The sequence below is a fragment of the Alligator mississippiensis genome, chromosome 6 (assembly GCF_030867095.1).
Source record: "Alligator mississippiensis isolate rAllMis1 chromosome 6, rAllMis1, whole genome shotgun sequence".
In the NCBI taxonomy this organism is placed as follows: Eukaryota; Metazoa; Chordata; order Crocodylia; family Alligatoridae; genus Alligator; species Alligator mississippiensis.
In genome coordinates this window covers 101,019,526-101,030,199 of record NC_081829.1, presented here as the reverse complement: position 1 = coordinate 101,030,199, position 10,674 = coordinate 101,019,526, and positions in this window count along the sequence as shown.

The following is a 10,674-nucleotide window of genomic DNA, read 5'->3' as shown; positions in this document are numbered from 1 at the left end:
GTGCCTTGTGCAGGGAGCCCCCTCCTAGCAGGGCCCAGGGCCACGCAGAGGGAAGAGGCACCACCGCTGATCCCAGCATCCTGGGAACTGTGAGGTCTGGGAGCACGGCTGGGTTTGCCTGGGGGATTTGCCTGAGTGTTTGTTTTCTGGAGCACCCGGTTGCTATGAATGTTTTCCTTGATGGATCACAAGCACCGGGATTCACCCTGTTTCCCTCTGCAGCGAGTTCCCCTCCTGGCGGGGGCTAATTTATGTTTTGCGCCGGGACGTTTGCAGTGACAAATGGTGCGAGAATAGGTCTCGAATGCAGCAGCGGCCATGGAGCATGTTGGAGGGTGGAAAGATCTGAACTCTCCAGCAGCTGGAGAAGCAGAGGAGGGGCTGCGCAGCCTTTGCAGCCTGGCTCAGCTGGGCACGGTGCTGAGCACTGGGCTGGGGAGAGCAGCTCCTGCCAGGGACGTGGGGCAGAGGGTCGGTAATGCAGGAAGCTGGTGGGGCTCAGCTCAAAGGGAAACCAGTGCACCAAATGAAACGCAGCTCCATCCCCACTCAGGCTGGGAGCACCGAGAGCGAGACAGAGCTGGCGCGTCGAGCCGTGCTCAGAGCCAAATCTCAGGAGTGGGGAAAGGTCAGGCTGCCTCTGAGTCAATGCAGGAGAGGAAATACCCGTGCCAAGAAGCTGCGGCTGCTGGGTTTTATGGGGCATCCTTCAGTGCAGCATCTGTCCAGGCTTCCCGGCGTGCTGCCGCGCGGCCCAGCCCCGGCATGGCCGACAGTTACAGGACAGTAAAACGGTTCCTCCCTGAAGGGAAATCTCTCAGAAATCAATGTTTACTCATTGCTGGACAAGCTCAAGCCATGTCTGGGCCCCTGCTGGGAGACACCGTGAGACATCAACACGCATGACATGGTACACACGTGGCGCCTGCTTCTCATGCTGGCTGCTGCCAGGGGTGGGCTCCAGCCGCTGAGCCCAGCCCTGCTGCACGAGTCCATGCGTGGAGTCCCACTGACAGCCACAGGTTCTGCGCCACTCCAGCTTGTGCCCAGCTCAGGGTCGGGCCCCAGGTTTGTCTGCATAAGAGAAACAGAGCAAACAAAACCCCAATTAAACTTTAACGGGCCTGGCAAGTGTTTTATTACTTAAACATGGGGTTTCACGCCGGTGTGCATGCCTTGCGGGCTGTGTTCTAGCTGTCGCTGCTTCCTGCCCCAAGGCCTCGCTGTCTTGCAGCTTGGCCTCGACTCGCAGGGGTCCCAGCTCATGGCCTGCTCTCACTCGCATTCCCTGGCCCTGCTGCCCTCTCCTCTGAGCAGGGATTTTCCCGGGACGGGCTTCCTGCAATGCTCGGTGACTGTTCCCACCCATATTCTCTCGTGGCGTTTGAAAACGTGCTCCGGGTACTTGCTGTGATGCGCTGGTGCTGGCGCTGGCAAGAGGAGCATGGCTGGGCTGAGCCCATGTGTTAGGTGGGGTCATGCCTCTCGCAGGGGAACCAGAGCTGATAAATCCCTCTTGCTGGAGCTGCCTGGCAGGCAGCATCACTGCTTCTCCCTCAGCTTCTGCAAGGTGCCCCTGGCTGCCAAAGTCATTCTCTCCCACGTGCACAGGGTCACCCCTGGAGCATTTAGCCTTGGGAGAGCTGCCCCTAGAGCCCATCCCAGGCCCCGAGCGACCAGAATGGATTTGAAGAGGACCTGGCCGTAGAGGTGGGTGTTGGACAGCTCAGATTTCAGGACGGCTCCTGCCGGGAGGCTTCTGTTTAAATTCAGAGCTCTGGCAAAAGAATAAAAAAACGTTTCAGCCTTAACTGCGGTCAGCTGGAGCTGCCCTGTAAAGTGTGTGTGGCCTGGCCTGGCCTGGCCGAGGTGTTTAATCCATGTTACCCTTGCTCCTAAGACCAGGAATTTGGCGCTGGAATCCTTTTAAAGCCCTGTGTTTACTCCGCCGGCGGAGGGTCCCTGGCTGGTGCTCGGTCTGTGCACGCTGAGAGTTGTTTGCAGCAGGGATTCCCTGTCTCTCTCTGCATCTAGTGTCAGAAGCATACGGGGTGTTTGCTGCCACGGGGCTCCCACGAAGTTGCTTGTAGCATGCCCTGCACACGGCGGCCCTGGGCACAAGAGTGGCAGGCTCGTGGCAGGGGCCCGGGGCCTAGTCTGTCTCCACTTCCCAGGGGTTTTCTCACCTCCCCCAGAGGCGCTGGGAGCTGGCTGCAGCCCACACTGGGCATGGCAACTGGACTGTGCCAATGCTCCTGCTGGCACCAACCCCGCAGGGTCCTGGCTGGAGGGTCTTGCCCCCGCGCTCGGGCTTAGCCCCATGCTGCACTGGTGGTGGAAGGGATTTTAGCCCCTGATCAGACTGGTCCATACTGGGGGGAGGGAGTGGGGGGTTGCCTTCCTCTGCAGCACGGGCAGCTGTTGCCACCTGGCTTTACCACTGGCAGGTTCAGGTGTGAGGCCGCGTGGTTGTGCGACAGAGTTGATGGTGTAGTGTTAGTAGTCGCTTAGAGAAGGATGTGTCTGGGCTGGTTTGGACAGGGCTGACCCTGCCTCAGGCAGGGGGTTGGACTAGGTGTGCCCTCGCCAGGTCTGTTCCAGCCCCGCGGCTCCGGGATTCTGTGACTTCCACTGAAATCCAAGGAAGGAGGAGGCCTGGCAGGCGAGCGGGCTCATCAGCAGGGCGTTTCGCTGGAAATGCATGTGTTTGGCTCCGAACTGCTGCATGTCCTGGGCTTTGTCTGTACAGTCCCAGGTTCAGCCCTTGGTGTTGGCAAGGGGCTGGCAGTCGTGTGGGCAGCTCTGTGATTAAGGTATGTTTAGGGGAACCAAGGGAAAACCTTCGCCGTGCAGCTCTGGCTGATGGTCTTGGCCTGCGGCTCGTCAGCGCTAGCTTTGCTTGGGCATTTTTAGTAAACAGCCTGTGGCTTTCACTTTCCCTGGAAACAGTTTCCTCCTTGCAGGTGCCACTGCCGTAGACACAGCTCTGCCCTCACCTTGCAGCTGCCGGGCAGACACCTTCGACACCAATACAATCAGAGAGGCAAAAGCTTTTGTAGGCAGCAGCTGACATGGTTAGGTGCTAGGAAGGGAGTGCGGTAAAGCTAGACAGATTAGCTCCTGAATCACTTCCAACTGTGGGGTGGCAGGGGAAGGTTTTCCTCCAAAGGTTTCCTGAGAAGCTTCTGATCTCATGGCTGACGGTCCACCGTTGCGTGCGCGCTGAATCAGAATTTCTAAGCAGCGCCGAGCAATCGCGTCCTGGTCGGGTTCCCGTGAGCAGATTCAGCCCCTCTAGGAACGAGAGATCTCACGCCCCCACATCCATGGCCAGCCCAGTTTAAATGAGCCCGAGGAGGAGGCTCCCAGCTGGTCCCGTGGGAGACTGCCACAGGCTGCAGGACTCCTCTGGCCAAGGGAGAAGCTATGGGGCTGGCTTCACTGCGGGTCCCTCTACTGACATCCCCAGGAAGGCCCAGAGTAAGAGGGGAGCTGGCACTGGTGAGGCCTTGGGCTCTGTTTGGCCCAGGCATGGACTCTGGGGGTTGCTCGTTTATATTTGATTCCTGGATCAGGCAAAGGCTGAGTTTCAAAGCAGGGTCAGCGCTGCGTGAGTGACCTGGGCTCCTGGCTGGTGAGGAGCACATGCTTCTACGCTGCGTTTCCCTGGAAAAACAGCTGCTTATCTTGAAGGGGAAGTGGCCGGCCTGGCCAGAGGCTGCTGAGGTGCAAGTGTTAGCAGTGCAAGTGGATGGGAGCCTCTTTCAGGGGACTGAGTGCAGTGGGGGCTGGGGTGCGGCTGGGGGCTGCTGCGTCCACCTGCCTGTGTTCCCTTGCCCAGGCCAGGGAGAGCCCCGTCTCGGGGCCGGTGGTGGCTGTCGGGAGTTGTGGACTCTCACACAAAAGAGACTTAGCTGGGACTTTGGACTCATGTCAAGGGGTGCCAGGAACCCTAGGAAGCAGCAGGAGGGCCCACCTCCTTCGGTGCGATGGCTGGATGCGTGCCCATCCCTGCAGTGTCCCCATGCATGCAATTACCCCGATGGAGACAGCGAGCTGCGGGGGCAGGTGGGTGATGCCAAAGGCAAGCTCCCCCATCAATGCCCATTCACATGGGCTGCTGCTCCCCCCACGACCTGCGTGTGCGGGCTGGGGCGGGGCATGGCTCTGTCGCTGGAGGATGCCCCGTCGCAGGGCAGGTCGAGAGGAGCAGCTCTGGGGTCCCTCTGGCAGCAGGCAAAGTTAACTCCCATGTCCTGCGGCCCTGTTTAGGGGGTAAGAGAGGGCCAGATCGTTCACCTGGCCTTGGGGCTGACACCTGTCCTGGGCCCCTGAACCCAGAGACCGCTGGGGCCGTAGGGCTGGGAGCCCCGGAGCAGGGGCTTGCCGGCTTCTCCAGACGTCCCTCGCTGCCAGGCTCCGCTCACCCGCGGCACCTCTGCGTGCAGCCAAGCCAGGCCGGCTCGCACACGTACACACATGGCACACGCCCTGCTGACGGCCTGGAAAGTACGAGCCCTGTCCTTGCGCCGGCCCCGGGCTGACCTTCCAGGAACGTTCGAGAAGCCTGCTGCGGAGCGGATCTCGCATTGTGCAGTCCCCGGGCTTCCAGGGGATTAGTCAGCAGGCTGGAATCGTGCGCCGTGTGTGTGACCCCCTCCCGCCGCCCCCACCCTTCGCTCCCATCGCCGGGGCCGGACCGGTCCAAGAGATATGTTGCCAGGGTGACAGCAAGGTGTGATGGATGGACAGAGAGTGGCTGTGGAGTGGCAGGGCTGCTGGTCAGTAACCCAGGGCTGTGTTTATAAGAAGGAAGAGGCTGTTTCCTGGAGCTAACATAATGCAGCTCTAAAAAAGGCAGGGGAAATACATCATGCGGGAGAGCACAGCCCTGGGAGGGGAGGGCCGCTGTGGAGCCCAGCACCAGAGAGAGCCTCCAGGTCAAGGTGCCTTTGACAGGGCCTTTTTTATAGGCCATTTGCGTGAGAGTTTGCTGCTGTTTCTTTGCAGCCCTGACAGCAGCTCAAGGCCCAGCCGGGGCTTGGGGAGGGTCTAATCTAAACGGCCACTTTCCAGCCCTTCGGCGCAGGACCTGCTGATTTATTTGGGAAATAAATAACCAGTTCTGACCATTGTTTCACGACGGCAAAGTGACAGTGCCCCTGCTCGGAGCCGCCCGCGCCCTGTCCCATGGCAGGCTCGGCCACGCTCCCAGCGGTACCGGGGTCCCGGACAAAGGCGCCCGTCCGGCTGCCAGGGAAACACGGAGATGGATGGGCTGTGAAGGGAAAGCTTCCTTCTCCCTCATCCTCCTCCACCTTCTTCTGGCTGGAAGGGGAGACTTGGCTTGACCCGACCGCTGTCCCCAGCACCGGGGTGGAAGCCAAGTCCATCCCAATAGGGAAGGGGTGGCCAGCACCCCTTTCCTATCCCATCCTGGGGTCTGTCCCATGGGGCTCTGCTGTGCTAAGCTCATGCCCTTGCCCCAGAGCGCAGGGGTCATCCCCACCCTCAACACGGATGCATTATCCCATAGGTCTGCCTTGTCTGGGAGGCGACGTGGGATGGGAGAGGGTATGTCCTCTTGTCTCCTCCACTCTGTGCCCTGGGTCCCTGCAGCGTGGTGCAGGGCAAGCCCCAAATCCAGGACTCCCTAATTCCCTAGAAACCCAAAGTGGAGAAGACCCATGAGACCATCCGCTCCCTCCCCCAGGGTCAGGGCGCTGCATTTCCCAGTCTGGTTTTAACCACCCCAGTGATAGCTCCCCCCGCTTCTCCCAGGATGGTAATCCCAGCACGTCTCCCCTTAAGGGACACTTAGCCTCTCTTTCCCTTGACAGTCCTATCCCATTGCTCCATGTCACCCCCCCTTGAACCCCCTCCTCCCCACGGGGCAACACGCTGCAGACATCTGCCGCTGTGTCGTGACCCTCCAGCTTGTCAACATCCTCCCAGCAAGGAGGTGCCCAGACCGGTGTCACCGGCACGTCGGCACGGGGCAGCCAGGGCGCTGAATGCCGGTTCTTGCTCCCACGGACCCTGGGCAACGGCACTCGGCTCATAGCAGGACCATCGCCTCCAGCTCTGGGGCTGGGGCCTTTGCCTCGGTCTCCCTAGCACGCCTGGGTGCATTTTAACAACCCGTGCCACGGCCCTGGCCCTGTCCCCTGCTTCGCCTGCCACTGGTTGGGGTGTGCTGGGTGTCTTGGAGCAACAGGTCTCGTGGCTGCGTGACAGGGTTGTCGTGCAGTTTTAGGAACAGGCTACATGAGGACGTGTCTGGGGTGGTTTGGACAGAGATGAACCCGCCTGAAGCCCGGGTTGTGACCTCCGCAAGGCCCTGCTCAAGGGTCCCTGCTCGGGGATTGTATCTCACGCCCATCGCTGCAGTGCCTGGGAGCCTCACGGCTTGTCTGAGCACCACACCGCCCTGGCCTTCTTTGCAGAAACCTCATGTCACTGGCTCAAGCCTCATCTCCATGTCCTAGGGGCGCCTTCAGCTCTCAATAGCCTGATGTGGTCAAAAAAGCCCAGATTCTTCTCCACAAAAATATTCACATGATTTTCATGGGAAATTCTTCAATTGAAATCTTATTTTATTTTCATTTCACATTCTGATAACCAGATGTTTTTTCAATTTTTTTATTAAGACGTGCATTGAGATTTTTTTTGTTTACTTATATATAATGAAAAACAGCATAATGTTGAAATTCTGCATGTTGGTTTTTCCCTTATTTCTCCTTTTATTTTTTCCCCTCCTAATGCAGCTGTGTGAAGAATGCCAGTAATTTGGAATTTATTCTCCTTCTTCTTTTATTTTAATTTTGCTTTTGCTGCGTTGTAATATTTTCAAAGTTGGAGAAGCTTTGAAAAGTGACTGAGTTAAAAAAAAAGAAAAAATCCTTCTGTAAATCCCAGACATCATTCACTCTTCTTTTTTTTTTTTAAAGCAAGAGGAGGGAAAGCAGAAAAACAAAAAATGTGAAAAGTTTGAAAAGTGATTTGTTTTTCTGAAAACTGAACAAAACACAAATTCTGATACAAAACAAGAATATTTGTTGCAAAATGCCCTGTTGAAAATAGCACTACGGATCACAATTTTTTCCCTATGAAAAAATAAATTTCAAGGCAATTCCAATTTGGATAGGAAAATTGTAATTAATGTGCTTTGTTTAACAGTGAATAATATCTGGTTTGGGATTTTTTCTCCCTTGCTACATTAGCTGATTTTTTTTTCTACAATGACTTTCATTTTCTGCCCTCGCTTTCAGCTTCCCTCGTTCTCTTCGGATAAATCCTTTGTCCTCCACGTTGTTCACAATTTCCCTTTTCTAGCTAGCGAATGCAGATGGTGTCTATCACAGGCTTCTGTATGCGCTGAATACTCTTAGTGAACATATTTTTTTTGGTGTGGGAACAACTTGATAGCTGGCAGAAACTCCTTGCTGAATAACTAGCTGACCACGGATTTTTATTTCTGGGTTTGACCAGCTCTACGTGACTTTTTAACGCGAAGGTCTTTTCCTCTCCGTCCACGTTGCTCCGCTCTTCCGCACGTTGACCGGTGTCGGCTCCTCAGCTCCGGCTCCGTGGGGTTGCTACCGATCCGCGTTTTGGAGAGTTTACCGCTTTGTCTAGCCCGTGAGCTGCTTAGCGCGTCTTGCTCGTGATTGACAGTCGTTTCTATTCTGGGACGGGCGACCTCCTTTCTCAGCAACACCTGGAAGGAGCCACAGGTGTTTACCGCTGGAGAGTGCTTTCCTGACGACTCTGCAGACGCTGCACCGGGGCACCGAGAGGCGTCCGGCTGGGATCGGGGCCCTGCTGAGCGAGGTGGCCCGTAGGCCTGTCCTGCTACGCGAGCTCAAAGCTGAGCCCTGGCAGATGCTCTCCGCGCGGGGAGCGAGACCGAACCAGCAGGCAGGCCAGGATTGAAGGGGGCGCTGCCCGGCGTCACGTCCTCCGCTCCCTGGAGAGCTGCTCATCTTTTCCCCGGCGTCGTGTTGTGGACAGTTGTTCTGCTAGGAGCAGGGGGAGCCTGCCAGGCCGCGGCCCTCTTCCTTTCGCCCTGCGGATCCGCGCCACGCTGCCTCCCGGCACTGCCCACATTGGCCGCGCTGGGGCTCAACGCTTCGTCGGCGCGTTGCCGCAAGTTCGGTAACGAATTCCCTCCTGACCCAGCACCGGCTGCCGTGCGTGTTTAGATCCCCGGGCGCCCCCTCCTTTCCCAGGCCGGCTTCACTTCCTCATTGTTCACTTCTGCTCTTTGTTTTACTGCTGGAGCGCGGTGCTTTATGAGCGCTGCCTCTCGGCCATGTTGAGTCCTCCTTCGCCTCCAGCCTCCCGGGCCGCTCGCGTGCGGGGCCGCTCCTCCGCTGGGCAGTCGCCACTGCCGACGAGGGGCTCTTCCCCGCCTGGGGCAGGAGGCGAACAGGACTCTGCTTGCCCATGCGGACGGCTCGCCTCTCCCCGCTGCCTGGGGGACATTTCGGGCCGGCTCTTGTTCCCACGTCAGCCTCGGAGACCCCCGGGCTGGCGCAGCCGCGCACCCACCAGACCCCTGGAAGAGCCGGGCGCTCTCCGGGAAGGAGGCGCCACGCATGGAGCAAAGCAAGCAGGAACAAGGCAGCGGGAAGCCGAGACTCAGCCTAGAATAAGGGCATGGGCCTGCTCTGCTTTAATTGCTCTTGATGCTGAGATGTAATTACTCTTGATTCAGTTCACGGCTGACCCGTGAGTCACAGCAAAGGTTGGCGCCGTGCGCAGAGGACACGCGGTGCCCTGAACAGCCATGTCCCAGCCCGGAGAGGCCTAGCAGGTCTCTTCAGGCATCGCCAGGATCCTTCCCGTCCTCTCTCCAGGGTACGTGGATGCCCCGCTCTCTGCGGAGGAGCCAGGTCATAACCTCTCGGCGTCAGGGAAGACATGGAGACCCACCCTCCCACCTTTTCCTTTCGGGCACCACCGCGATAGGCTCCATCTCCCCCTGGCGCTTTCCGGCGCTGTGTGAGAACGCGGGTTTGTGGCTAGTCCGTTGACTTTGAAGAATGTCCCTTTATTCACAATGTTATTTCCTTTAATCATGGCGGGGCTTCAGGAAATCATTCTGGAAAATAATTTCAGACTGGCTGGGTGAGCCGCGCTGTCACATGGATGGAAAACTCACTTGAACTTGTTTTTATTTTACCCTAAGAAGTCACTGTCCCCAATGGGGCTGGATGCATGCAGAGAAGCCTGCGACTTCCAGAACTGCGTTTTGCTTTGTTTTTTCCCCAAAACCAAGCACAGAGTCTTTCAGGCTTCACCCATCACTAGCTGCCACCAGCTGGCAAGAGTTTAGGGTGTAGCGGCAATAGGGAAAAGGGGACGTTTGCCTAAATCCTCAGACAGATACGTGTGACATTGGGGAACGTGATGCACAGATGGCTGCAGGCGGTAGGCTCGAGGCCACGTCCCTGCTATTACAGGGCTATTCCCGGTTGTCTTTGTCCTGTCCAGCTGCAAATATCATTGAGGGTTGGCTCCTGCCACTTTCTTCTGGAGACTTTTACAGTCAGAAATCTCCCCATGGGGAGCTCTCCTGTTACTTAGCCTCAGCCTCCCTTGTCTCCTGGTTTCCTTCCCTTTCTCCGCGTTGTTGGGGAGTTGCAGTGTCCAAACCAAGCCACGTGCCACATGCCACATGCCGAGCCTCTGCAAGTCAAGTGGAGAGGGACTGATGACCCCGCGCTCCAGGCAGCGTATAACATGCCCACACCTGGGGTGGGATCTGCAGCCCAAAACAGAACGAGCATTTGCTCTGCAGGTTTGTTTGGTGGCAGCCTCGCAGTGTTGTAGGCTTATGCCTAATTTGTGGTTTCGCATGAATCCCAAGATCTTTGTACTCGCTGTGGTTTAGTTTTTCCATTTGGAGAAGGGAGGTAGCCATCAGTGCTCCCCCCTGGGGGGCCGTGAAGATCAACTCGTTAGTGCTTGTGCAGTGTTTGGAAAACAAGAAGTGCTGAGTGGATTCTTGCATTCTCAATTAGTAACACAATGTATTTTTGTTTATTAGATTCATAAAGTTCAAGGCCGGCAAGGCCTGCTAGATCAGCGGGTCTGACCTCCTGTGTAGCACGAGGCATGCAGTTCCACCCCCAAACTGCTTTTTGGAGCCAATAACTTGTGTTTGGCTAAAGGGCAATGTGTATGAATTTATCTTCCAGCCCGGCATCCAGTCTGGAGCTGGACGTCCAGAGATGGAGAATTTGCCGCATCCTTTGGCTGTTTGCACTACTCTCCCTATTTGTACCTAATTTTCTCCTTTGAATTTGCTTGCCTTTATCTTCCAGCCGTTGGTTCTTGTTCTGCCTTTCTCTGCTAGATTAAAGAGCTCCTTAGACCCAGTATTTTCTCTCTGCAAAGGTACTTGTACACTGGAGTCGGGTCGCCTCTTATTCTTCCCTGTCGGCACCTGAATGTGCCAGGCTGTTCGAGGCTCTTAGCATTTTCTCGTGTGACCCTTCCCTGCGCTGTCTCCACTCGGGGCCAGACCGATCGCCACGTTTAGGACCAGGAAGGCCTATTCCTCCATGGTTAGATCTGTATGGACGGGGATGGGGGGGTCGCCGGGAGGATGCCGCTCCGCCTGGGCTCTCTCGAGCGTACACTGGCACCGTTTCATAGAAGCAGGAT